This window comes from Mustela erminea, chromosome 3 (assembly GCF_009829155.1).
Source record: "Mustela erminea isolate mMusErm1 chromosome 3, mMusErm1.Pri, whole genome shotgun sequence".
In the NCBI taxonomy this organism is placed as follows: domain Eukaryota; kingdom Metazoa; phylum Chordata; class Mammalia; order Carnivora; family Mustelidae; genus Mustela; species Mustela erminea.
The window spans coordinates 43,010,497-43,023,565 of NC_045616.1; the positions used below are offsets into that span (position 1 = coordinate 43,010,497).

Below are 13,069 nucleotides of genomic sequence, written 5' to 3' on the forward strand. Positions count from 1 at the left end.
TAATTTATAATTTGTCCCTTTTACAGAAGTAATTGTTGAAATGACAGTATTTTTCCTGGCTTCTTAGTAGTCCATTAACAAACTATTGATAATAAATGAGCATTTTGTGATTTGCATAATATTTATAAACCAGCTGTTGTTATTTACAAACTGTTGATGAATGAAACCACAGTACCAATAAGAGCTAATTGTTGAGCTGAATGAACTTGATCAAGCAATCATTTTGCAAATGCCTTGGAACTTGAGCCAACTACTTGGTACAAAAATATTTACCTATAGTTTATATAGGTAAAATTCATCTTTCTCCTCGCCTACAGATTTCTTATAGCTACTTTGGAAGGTATACTATGGAAAGGGGCATTGATGACCTAGTCAGAAAGCTTGACAAATTTTTTCTGGAGTCTGGGGATCACAACTGCCTGACATCAGAACCACACCTGATAAACCTGCTTGATGGCAGAACATGGCTGACTTCACTGTGAAGGCAGAGTCAAGAGAGATTGTTCCAGTGAATCTGATGTATCCCTGACAAAAGAAACAAATGGCCTGGGTGTTGTCCTGCCCATGACTGCCTTCCCACATGAGATAACCCAGCAGAGAGTAAACCTAGATTCCTAAGAGCTGACAGAGAAACTATAAACAGCCAGCCAAATAATGTACTCATTAGCATCAAGGAAATATAGAAGTGAGACCTCCAACAATGGAGGAAGGAAGGTATGGTGTTCTCCAGAGAACGCACAAAAACACTTTGCCAGTAAAACTTGACATTATACACCTGACGTGGCTAGAGGAAACTAACAAATATCAGTGCCAGACAAGTAGTGTCAATCAATGTATTTCCCCTCTCCATACCTCTTTCAGATCTAAAGGAGGAGCAGAGAGGCAGTCTCCAGAGTGAGAAAAGAGAAGAAGCACTCTCTGAAGATATAAAAGAAAGAAGCTAATTAGCCACCTCTTTCCACAGCAGGTCTCACAACCTAGGGAAGGGGAGAATCTTTAGCATCAGTGAACTTGAAAATTCTATTTCATGAAAATAAATATTCAAATGACCTGAGATTGTCCGTGGGACTAAAAGGACCTGAAAGTAACCTGAAAAGTCATGAAACTAGCTTTAAGTTTATCCATAGGGCAAGAAGAGAACTGACTTCATAGAAAAGTTTTAAAAAATACTGGAGATAGAAAACACATCGCTCCATGATTGTACACTCTCGCTGTGTCCCACTATCTCAACATAATTCTTCTACACTAAACCAAAACAATTATTTTTATTATGCAAAATATAATAGCATCTATAGGCAACAAGTATTTGACAATCATAGTCTGTAAAATAGCAATTGATATATCCACAGTATGAAAAATATAAGTTTTTATTATGGTGCTTCAATTAAAGAGGTGTTGTAATAGAGTCCTGCTTTATAATGTGAGTATCAATTAGTCTAAAAGTACTGGTCAAGCTCCATTTTTGTGCCCATTTCTCCTTCTTTCTCCCTCAAAAGAGTATAAATTCTGATGAAAGAGGCATTAAAACACTTATACGGTCTAGTTCCAACTAAAAGTACAATAAGAGTTGGAAATTTTAAAAAATATAATAGAAGTTGGTAAAGCTTACCTTATAAAAACTTCCATTTTTTTAAAAGTGTATCTTAATATTCAAGTAAACTTGGTTTTGTTTGAATTTGACATGGGCTTATTCCTGGAAATAAATAGGATACGTGGCACAAAAAATTTTGAAAAAGAGCTACCAGTAAAGACAGCATAAATTACCTATTCAGATCAGTAAATGGCCCAAATCTCTTTACACTTCATAAAACTTTCAATTATAGAAACAAAAGAAAGCAGCAACATAAAACAAACGAAAAAAAAATCAACACCACAGAAAATGCTAAGAGCATATGCAGATTTTAACCTCTTCAATGTAAATATGTATTTCATGTATCCAATTATCTTTAACACTATGCATTCTGTTCTCATCTTGGGCTCACCAACACATAAGAAAGGAACTTTAATCAATTTAAATTCATTACTTAAAAAATCATTTTAAGAAAAACAAATTTATTAAATGTAGTAATTATTAATTAAATTAGTCCATTATTAATTGTGAAATAATAGTTATCAACCACAAAAAAAATCTTAAGATTGTATTTCCTTACTAAATTATTTTTGTCTCAAAAAACAAGTAAAAAAAGTTAAGAGACAGCAAGAATCATAGATATACTATCTGATTCTTTTTGAAATAAGAATATTTAAAAGGAAAGGAAGTAAAAAAGGAGGAGGGAGGTAGAAGAAGTTGAGAAAAACAAACGAATAAGCAAATTAATAATACATCAGTGGTAAATAAACTAAAAATACATAAAATGGTTGTGGTTCACTAATAATAGCTAACATTTTGATTTATAGAGTCCCATTAAAGCTAAATCAATGAAACTCACTAATTAGAATTTATTGACAATATGGGGGGAAAAAAAATCTCCCTATGTCCTGGAGTTCCAAAATGGAAAAATAAATCCTGGAGCTACTAGAGGCCCTCTTGCCAATAGGAAATGAGAGCCAGGCTGAGAAGACACACAAGGGAAAGCAAAGATGAAGGACAGAGAGAAAGATGCCACCAACATCTGGGACTCCTTGGATTCATCAGGGCAGAACATAGGCTTGGAACTTTCCTTTATGGGAGCCAATAAAGTCCCCCTTTTTTTTTCCTCATACCAAATTGTTGTTCTTTTATAACACTTGGAAATCCAAGTGTACTATTTAATACAATTCAGAAGTGACATTTATGCTAAACAAATAGTTAGAAAATGCAAAGAGACTAGCTGAGTATTGGTGGGGTGGTGGCTCCAAAAATGTTCATGTCATAGTTTTTGGAACTTATGACTATGTCCCTCTACATGGCAAAAGGGAATTCGAGGTGGAATTAAATTAAGAATTTTGAGATGAGGCAGTTATCTGGATAACCAGGATAATCATAAGAGTTCTAAAAGAACTCTAAAAGAGTTCTAAAGGAGTTCTAAAAGAGTCAGAAAGAGAGAAAGCAGGGCACCTGGGTGGCTCAGTGGGTTAAGCCTCTGCTTTTGGCCCAGGTCATGCTCTCAGGGTCCTGGGATTGAGCCCTGCATCACATGCATCGGGCTCTCTGCTCAGCAAGGAGCCTGCTTCCCCCTCTCTCTCTCTGCCTGTCTGCCTCTCTGCCTACTTGTGATCTCTGTCAAACAAATAAAATCTTTAAAAAGAGAGAGAGAGAGAGAGAAAGCCAATTGCAAAGACTGGGAGAGAAAAGCAGAAATTAGAGGAATGAACTTTGAAGACAGAGGAAGGATCTATCAGCCAGGGAATATAGATGGTCTCTGGAAAATGGCAACAAACTCTGCCCCACAGCTGCAAGAAGAAATCAGTCCTCGCAACATCTTGACTTCAGTCCAGTGAAACTGATTTCAGACTTCTGACCTTCATTATAGCATTAGAACACATCTGTGTTCCTTTAAACCACCAAGTTTCATTTGTTATAGCAACCATCAGAAACTAATACAGTTGGACATTTCATGGAAGCATTTTGTGTGTAATCCAATATCTCCTACACGATTAAGACTAGTATCCCTCCAACAAAGCTAAAATTAGATTTGGAGTACACTAAATTGAGACACAGAGTACTTAACTCAAATATTTTCTCTACCTCTGGCTACTGAGAGATCCTGGGGAGAGGGTCACCCTATAAGAATGAGCATAACCAGCATTCAAATCTTGGTTTCTATATACCATTCTCCATTAAAAGAAGCAGGGCCCCCTACAGAAATGTCTGATTCTGGGGCTGGAATTGGAAAGTACCAAATGGGTCTGGAGCACCCTTTCATGTTGGAAAGTAATGAAGTACTTAATGAATGAAAAGGATGTGCCAAACTGACACAGAAGCCAGAATGATGGAACTTCGATTAACCATATAAAGAACAATATGAGCATCAAAATTATCACATTACATTACAGTCCATTTTATAATATATGAACTTGTGAGGCCATATCAATGTAAAGTGATAAACAAGTAAATAAGAATCTTACACTAGAAGGGCAACTAATAAATATAGAAGAATGCTTAAATTAGAAAAATCAAATATATGGCAACTGTCACCATTATAACACAATGAATTTAGCCAAAATGTATCAATGGATACTGAAACAAATGGGTGAAAGTTTGACAGAGAATGGGATATTTACATAATTGTATATTAAAAGAATCAAAGAAATTCAAAAAAAAAAAAAACTTACATTAAGCTTGCCCTAAAGTCTAGTCTACTTCTGCACACAAACTCTTCCCAATTCCTGCTAATTACAAAGAGAATTGAGTAAGCCAATAGTGAAGAAACCTGACAGACACACTTCAATCAAGGAGTCAAAGTAAACATCACCAATAATGGAACAAATTAAAATCACAGACCACCTGATAGGACAGAATAAAAAGAATGCACTGTCACTTCCGTGATTCTGGGACATTCCTGCCACATATACATAATCTGAGTCAAATCATGAGGAAACATAAGACATAACCAAATTGAGGGTATTTTATCAAATAACTGGCCCATAAAGGTCATGGACTGAGATTCAAGGCTGAAGGAGACTGAAGAGAAACAACAACTAAGAAAAGATCCTTAAACTGGATATTTTTGCTATAAATCATCCTATTGGGACAACTGAAAAAATATGAATGGGATCAGCAACAAGCTAGAAGTAATGGGGGAATATTAGTTTCCTGACTTTGATGATTATATGATATTTGGGTAGTAATACATCCTTGCCTTTGGAATTACACATTAAGTACTGGTGTGTAACAGGCATCATCTCAGTAACTTACTTTTCAAATGGCTCAGAGAAAAAAGTTTATTACACTATTCCTGCAAATTTCCTACAAACTTAAAATTATTTCAAAATACAAAGAAACACATTTAATACTATGTTAATTTAAAAAAACAATAATAAGCCCAGAAGCTGCAGTTAGATTTGTGTGACCCTGGTGCCCAAGTCAATACCGTGGACAGACAAGGTTGCTTATGGAGTCTTGATTATGCGTGGTCTTAATAACCACAAAAATCCTAAAATTCACGTATATAATTTAAAAAATGATTTGTGGAATTTGAAGGTGCCTGACCATAACTGCTTCCTCATTTAGACATCTACTACTGACAGTGATGCATTTCCAGTCTCCTGCTTTAGGAACATAATCTATGTAGTAGACATCAATGGTTGTCTACTAGTATCTCCTCCTCCTCCATCTTTCTAACACAATTCCACTCTCGTTCAGGCATCTACTCCACATACCATTACCAGTGGTTTAAAAGGAAGCTGACGGACCTTAGCACTGGAGCTGGGTCTCATGTATTTAAAAGTAATGCCATCCTCCATAGTAAAGGTCAGTTCATTTAATCTAATTAGTTCACGATAGTCCCCTAGCCTCAAAAATTGATTCAGGAATTAGCTTGTAACCTAATATGGACCAGGAAGTCATAAAGGAATTTTTTCTGGATGTTTCTGGCAAGAAACTGCTTTGATTTTAAAAGCAAAATAGACTATCCCTCATCTTCTATATGCCCCATTATAAGGAGACTTGAGCCTCCATGAGGCAAGTCAGACTAAAGAAAAGCCCGTTGTACTAAAAGGAATAAAGTCAAGGAAAATGAAAAAAAAAAAAAAAAGAAAAAAGAAGAGAAAAGTTATACTCACTAAGTTAAGCCAACCCTGACACCCATTCTGCTTTCATGCATGGAATCAAATTTTCGGGATGGAATCGAATTTTCTATTACTTGCTTCCAAAGTATGCTACAATTTGTAATCTCAGGTTTGAAAAGATGGCATACACAAAGTCAGTCTTCCCTGGTGATGTCTTGTTTTGTTCTCCTAAAGCCTAATAGAAGAGGGAAAAGAAGAGAAAGGAGGACCAGAGAAGAAAAGAAGTTAATCTCTAAGTTGAAAGCAATCTTGTGTTGCATAGATATTTACATATATATTTAGATGATGGAAAAGTATTTTACTCATTTACAAACATGTATGTAGCACTTACTATGTGTCTGGCACTGCTTTTATGTTTTATAATGTTAATTCATAATTTATAAGAAGATGTTATTGCTATCATTTCCATTTTCAGCTGAAGAAACTGAGGCCCATGGAGGTTAAGTATCTGGTCTAAGGTCACACAGATAGCAAGTGGCAGAGCCAGGATCCCAATCACCATGTTGTATTGGAAGATGAGACAGAGAAAGGGAAAACATTTCCACCAAATGGTGGAATTTCCATTGTTCACCAAAGGAGAACATTTCAGGATTACATATATATCATAGGATATGGCATATTATTAATTCATAAGCAAACCTAAGATCTGCATTAAAGAAACTAGATATTCTTCAAATATCAAAAGAATATAAATTACATTATTAGTCATTCATCAAAAAAAAGAAAGTTACTATATGTCCATGTTTATCTAAAACCAACACATGAGTAGATAGTAGCACAAACTCAGTAATTATGAAATATGATGTATTATAGTAGAAAAATCTTCCTGTTAAAGGAAACCTGTTAAAAGTTTTGCCTTTTTTTTTTTCTGGTTAAAAACAGACCCTGTTTGGAGTATATAGCAAGAAATCTGAATAATTTTAGTTGTCAACAAGGAAATAGTAACAGGCATAATTTTTGTTTGTTTGTTTAGTATTTTAGGTATTCTTACTCATTCAGGTCTGCCTGATTGACACCTGAACTTCATTTCTTAGCACCTTTACCTGCTTGGTCTATGATGTCCATAGAAGGTTCATCTAACAACACTTTCCCAGGCTGAAAGGGTAGGCAAAAGGAGGCAGACCTCCCAGCTAAAGAAAGTCTATGTTGCCCAGCAGTCTGTAAATGACTTAGGCACCTACCTGCCTCTTCTTGAATAAATCCATCTTGAATTTGCTTTTCTTTTAAAGCTGTCCCTTATGTGTAAAGTTGATGTAGAAAACAAGAGACCTAAAGTAGAACAAAGAGATCAGTAAGAAGCGACCTCTCTTTCACCTCTGAAGTACTTAATGATGCCTTCACATATTTAAATGCTGCAAGGTCTAAATTTTAAGAGGGTAAACATAATTATGGACATTGGGGAGGGTATGTGCTACGGTGAGTGCTGTGAAGTGTGTAAAGCTGGCGATTCACTGACCTGTCCCCCTGGGGCTAATAACACATTATATGCTAATAAAAAATTAAAAAAAAATTTTTTTAAAGAAGGTAAACATAACATTGAGCATAGAGTAAGGTTAACAGCATAATTTTAAGTGTTTCTGCTTGCTACAAGAAAATTGATCAGAAACAAGTCTTCAGTAAAACTTCCCCAGGTACCATTTAAGCTGCCTGGCTCATTCCCATCAGTCCCTGAGCCGAGATCAATTCCAAGGCAATCAACCTTACTATTGAACTGTTTTGTGGCTCTGTAGTTATCTTCTTCATTTTATCTATGTCTAATGTATGTTAGCTTTACTTTTTAATTTTTTTCCATTTCTGGATGTCAGAAAACATGTTGTTACATTTATATTTCCCATAGGAATATAGAATATAGCAGCCATGAAACAAAGAAAGACGTTTGAATAAATGAATTTAAAAGGCCACATGACAGGAGTCCTGAGCAGAGAATGGAATTCATTGCCTTGTCCTGCCTGCCCCTGGCCTGTGGAAGAGAGGGCTCGGAAGGCAGTCCCTGTTTGCAGTCAGGACTACCTTCCTGCTCACACTGGGAACTGGCTGCTTCCACTAATAGCAGGACACTTGGGGCAGAATGCCCTCTCTCTTCCCACAGTCTTGCCCATTTTTAAAAATGCATCTCCAACTGTTCCTTCTCTGACATAGAGAGAACATTAGCTAAATTCACAAGGACTGATTTTTAGTCCCAACTCTTATTCTGATTTGCTGTGTGTTCGAGGACAAGTTATTTAACTTCTCTGGGTATCAGTTTGTTTGTTCAAGCCCGTGGTTGAACTGCAAAGAAGCTTAGGGACTGATGCCCTATCTGGCCAGTATCCATGTTTTCTGTGACCGCCAGAGTGTTGTTTATGGCTGGGTTTTTATTTGTTTTTGTTTTTAATATTTTAAATTAGTTGCCAACATTTTGGAGAATTTTTTTTTTAGTAAAAATCTCAGAAAATATTGAAAAAAACATTTTCCCAATCCTATAGCACTTCTAAAATAATTTTATTAGTTTATTACAAGTTTATCATTTCATCTTTGCTTTTATCATGTGTCGCTAGTCACAACCATGACTTATTTGATGGTGAGTAACTGAGCAGGAATGCATTCGCAATTTTAGGTTCCTGTGGGAAAATACAGTGTGTTTATAATGCATTTTCCAGAAAAGAATCAGAGAAGTGAGGATTATCTTGTGACTTTGTTATTTTATAAATTCACATGCCCACCAAATTAGATTTAATTCTTGGTGTAATTAGTTTTGATTTCAGAGTTTCCAACGTTTGCTGATATGATAAAATTGAGGTTGTGGCTAAGGTTAATATTTTCCTAACAGTAAGTCTGGTTGGTAGCTGTGGAATAGAAATAGTTGAAATTTGTATCGGGGCCAGTCAAACTTGGTTCTGTTTTCTCTCAGCTGCTTGTCTTTTACGTTAGAAAATAGAGGAAAGGATAGCCAAAAATCTTAGGAATGCTTACCAAGTATCTGAAATTAGTTGTCAAATGCCATTTAGATAAATTGCGGAAAAAGGAAAATGGGCATAAAGGAGTAAGATAGATACACGGAAAATTCTACAGGGGTATTTTACTTTAAAATTCATTGCATGGTTTAAGTGTGTGTATAAGTGTGCCTCTGTGTGGATTTCTCATACACATTAAATAACACAAATTAGGGGCACCCGGGTAGCTCAGCGGGTTAAGCATCTGCATTCAGCCCAAGTCGTGATCTCCGAGCCCTGGGATTGAGCCCTGCCTCAGGCTCTCTGCTCGGCAGGGAGCCTGCTTCCCCCTCTCTCTCTGCTTACTTGTGATCTCTCTCTGTCAAATAAATAAATAAAATTTTTAAATAAATTAAAGACACAAATTAGATGTACATGAGACCTTAACGTAAGTAAACTGCAAACATATGAATAATGCAGCAGTGCTGTTAGTCTTTGGATAGGCTTGCCTCTTGGAATTAGATTAGATAATGTCATCTTCTGAACTGGAATTGACCAGGCTTTTATTTAATGAGCATCAGTTATCTGTGTAATAGCCTGAACTAACACTGGTAATTGTAAGGCTAGTGAATCTGGATAATCTACTAAAATCTGCTCAGAGAGGGGCACCTGCAAGGCTCTGTCTGCTCTGACTCTTGATTTCTGCAGGGCTCATGATCTCAGGGATTGAACCTCACCTAGGGCTCTGTGCTCAGCGAGGAGTCTGCTTCTCCCTCTCCCTCGGCTCCTCCCCCTGCACTCCCTCTCTCTTCCTCTGTCTAGAATAAATAAATAAACAAATAAATATATAAATAAACTAACTCTTTAAAAAAAATAAGTAAAATCTTTTTAGGGAAGCTAGACATCTAGATAAATAGATAGATAAGAATAAAAAATGAGTGGCAATCTGCATGATGTTTCAAAAAACTAGACCCGAAGGATAAAAATCCCTTTGTCTTTAGTTCATGAGCTCTCTTCATTCAGGTAAGAGTTCCCAGGTGGGATGGCTAACTTTATGTATCAAATTGACTGGGCCACAGGGTACCCAGTTATTTGGGTGTTCCTATGAGGGTGTTTTGGGTAAGACTACCATTTAAGTTGATAATCTGAATAAACTAGATTGCCCTCTCTAATGGGGCTGGACCAGGCTCCTGGAAGCTGTTGAAGGCCTGAGAACAACAAAGACCCAAAGTGAGAGTTCCTCCTCCCTAAGTACCTTCCCGCTGGGACATCAACTTGTTCCCACCCGTCAGACGCAAATTTTGGCTCTTCCGGTCTAAGCCTGACAGCTTCACACCTGAACTACACCATCAAGGTCTTCTGGGTCTCCAACTTGCTGACTCACCCTACAGGTCTTGGGACTTCTCAGCCTCTAAATTCTAGCAAGCCGATTCCTTAAAATAAATAAATGGAAGAAAAGCCAAAAATCGTAAGAATGCTTATGTTTATCTTTATCTCCTATTGCTTCTGTTTCTCTGGAGAACCCTAATATACTAGGCCATTCACGTTAGTTCACTGCTCTGTTGATCACATAGGTTTCTATTTTAGAGAAGTGTCCATGATGCTATCCTATGTGGAAGGTAGCATGCTTTAGGAACATCCAACTCTTCTCTATTTTCTTTGAATTGTTTTATTAACTATATGGTGCTGATTCATTCTCAATAGATAGACCAGCAAAAATATTTTTTCCAGCTTCCTCTCTAGAAATTTCATTTTTCACCAAGGAATTTGCAAGATTTTTAAATTTTTCTTTAGAATATATATATCTCCCAACACTTTTTCTTGGATGGACTCACAATACGAAAGTGCTCAGAACAAAGGCCGCAGAGCAAATTCTGGGTTTAAAGTGGGTACATGTTCCCCAGGACCTTTCTGAAACATAAAATTTTTGATCAGTCATCCCTTCACCTTTCCCCTTTGCCCCACTCCTTTGGCACCATCACTACATTTTAGAATTTTCCACATTATATAATATTTAGGGAACAGATGGTAAGCGTATTCTAATTTGTTTCTGAATCAAATTCATTAGTACTGGCTGTCTTATCCATTACACTGAGAATTAGCAAACAAGTGTAGACCTTTGACAGAACTGAGTAATTAACTCTCTCTGTGGTGGGTGAGGCAGAAAGCAGTGGCTATGAAAGTTAAGCATTCACTGTCCCCACTTTTAGACTTTTTTGACATCCTTTTAAAATATACATGAAGAACAATGTTGCTGGATAATTTGTTGAGATAATAACTCCTGTCTTATCCCCTCTCCTGTATGAGACTCTCTAAAGAAATGCAATTTTAATATCATTACTGTTACCCAAGCCCTTAGAAATGGGAACTTCCCACATTGTATTCTGATTTGTTTTGTTTCTAGGGCATGTTAACAGCTTTGGGTTTTAGAGCAGAAAGAGGTTGTCTGGCATCAAGAATTTTTAGGCTTTTGTTATGGACTTAAAGCACCTGTGGTTACTATGTTGGGTCATCCCAGCAGGGAGGGGGGAAAGAGGTTGTGCTTGGAGTAATTTTAGAAAATGGCTCCTGGGAGACTAATGAAGAAATTGGAAGACTTTTTGGTTTTCATATAGGGTGCATGTTCATATACCTGTGTGCCCAGTGCCAGGGAAAAAAAGGTGAGAAAGCTTTTGGACATGTGTGGAATCCTGGCTTCCAAGACATAAGACTCTTCTTCACAGAGAACAGTGTCTGCCATGAATTCCAAGGTCAGCACTGTGAAGCCACCTGAGTTCTCCCAGAGCAGCGGTACCTCAAAAATGGTAGGGAAGCCACTCTTCCCAACAGCATCACTTGATAAGAGGAGTACTGAAAGACAACCAACACAATGGATGAAGGACAGGATATTCTCCCATTTTCCACACACTTGAGTGTTCACACAACTCTAAAGAAAAGTCGTAATCTACAACCCCCACCCCCCCACACAAAAGGTTACACTAAAAGTAAGGGTCTCCAGTACACATTCAGCTTGTAAAAAAAAATGTTGTCTATTGTTCCCCCCACCCAATTGCAAGTCAAAATCATACCTAATACACGAGAATTATTTTTTAAAAAGAGAGGAAAAATACAAGATAATTTAACATAAGGTCAAATTCATTGGCATCACTAGAAATTCCACAAAGCTCAGCTAAGAGGTTAGAGAATCTCATGGGTAAAGGAGAGGAATGAAGAAAGGATTGAGGCACTAACAGATTAAGGCATTTGTCCAAGATCGCACAGCTAGTATAAGAGAGCTAAAATACTAACATCAACCCTTTGCTTCCTATGAGACTTCAGGGCGAAGGTGATTCAGTATTAAGAAGCATGATTCCCATCACAATTTTGAAACTAGGTAAGGGACCAGAGATCAGGTGACTGAAAATGTTCCATGGGGACCCCAATGCATATTAGGGAGGAGTGAACAGAGAATCATCCGGACAGAGGGGCACAACCGTAACAACCCATATCATGTGTGACAGGCAAGGCACTATGACAGACTGAAAACCTGCAGATGGAAGTTAGATTCTGGCCGACCTGAATGCTCCTCACTTCTCTGAGAAATGTGGGTAACGTGCCCAGGACGTGGTAGGTACCGTGTCGTGTCAACATACTCTGAATTAGAGGTTCAGTGAACCTTTCCTGGGTCAGAAACTTAGGAAAGACTCTGCGATGACAGATCAAAAATATCCCGGCAAGTTTCTTGAAGAAAGAGATTCAGGAAAATAATTATCTAGAGGTGCCTTCACAGTTTTGACCTGTGGTTTGTATTAAAAGCAGATGCTTTTCAAACTTTTATTTACAGTATTTGTCTTTATATGTCTATATGTGTTATATATTGCAATATTTACCGAATTTCTGTCAGCTTCTAAACTCCTATGAGACTTTGATCTCACCAATTCCAGTTTTGTCATGCCCATTAAAAATCAGAAACGGATTCCTGAAATTTGGCAGGAAATTAGCATGTTTCAAATTTTACTGTTCTCTCCATCTTGCAGTCAATACTTTTTCTTTTTTTAAAAAAAAAAGTAAAGGAAAAGAGAGGAGTAATAGGGTTACTTGAATATTTTTTGCTTCTTAATGCCATCCAACCAAACCAAGTTGGAGATTAAATGATTCTCTAAACCTTTTAAATGAGAAAGATCATTTCTTACAAAATTTTAAAATCTTTAGCAAATATCCAGTGCACTATTACATAAATAAAAAATTTATAATTCTGCTCATACTTAGTTTTATCTAACTTTATTAGTTATGGAAATATATATCACAAAACTAAGTCCATAATGGACCCACACAGACACACATCCCTATATGTGTTTTATCACCACTTACCAACTTTTTCATATAAATACCATAGCTGAGAAACAAGAAACAAGAAGGCTTCTACTTGAATCAGTTTTTCTATTTGACTAGTTTGATTCAGATTATAT

The 13,069-nt window shown here is 36.8% G+C and overlaps 1 long non-coding RNA gene across 1 annotated transcript; it reads right to left on the minus strand.

Moving 5' to 3' along the window:
• Positions 1-4,254: 4,254 nt before the first annotated feature.
• On the minus strand, positions 4,255-6,978 carry LOC116586099. The gene is made up of 3 exons (XR_004283892.1): positions 6,891-6,978; positions 5,704-5,884; positions 4,255-4,311 (listed from the first exon to the last, which is right to left on the minus strand). It is a non-coding gene; the product is annotated as an uncharacterized LOC116586099 (long non-coding RNA).
• Positions 6,979-13,069: the final 6,091 nt, after the last annotated feature.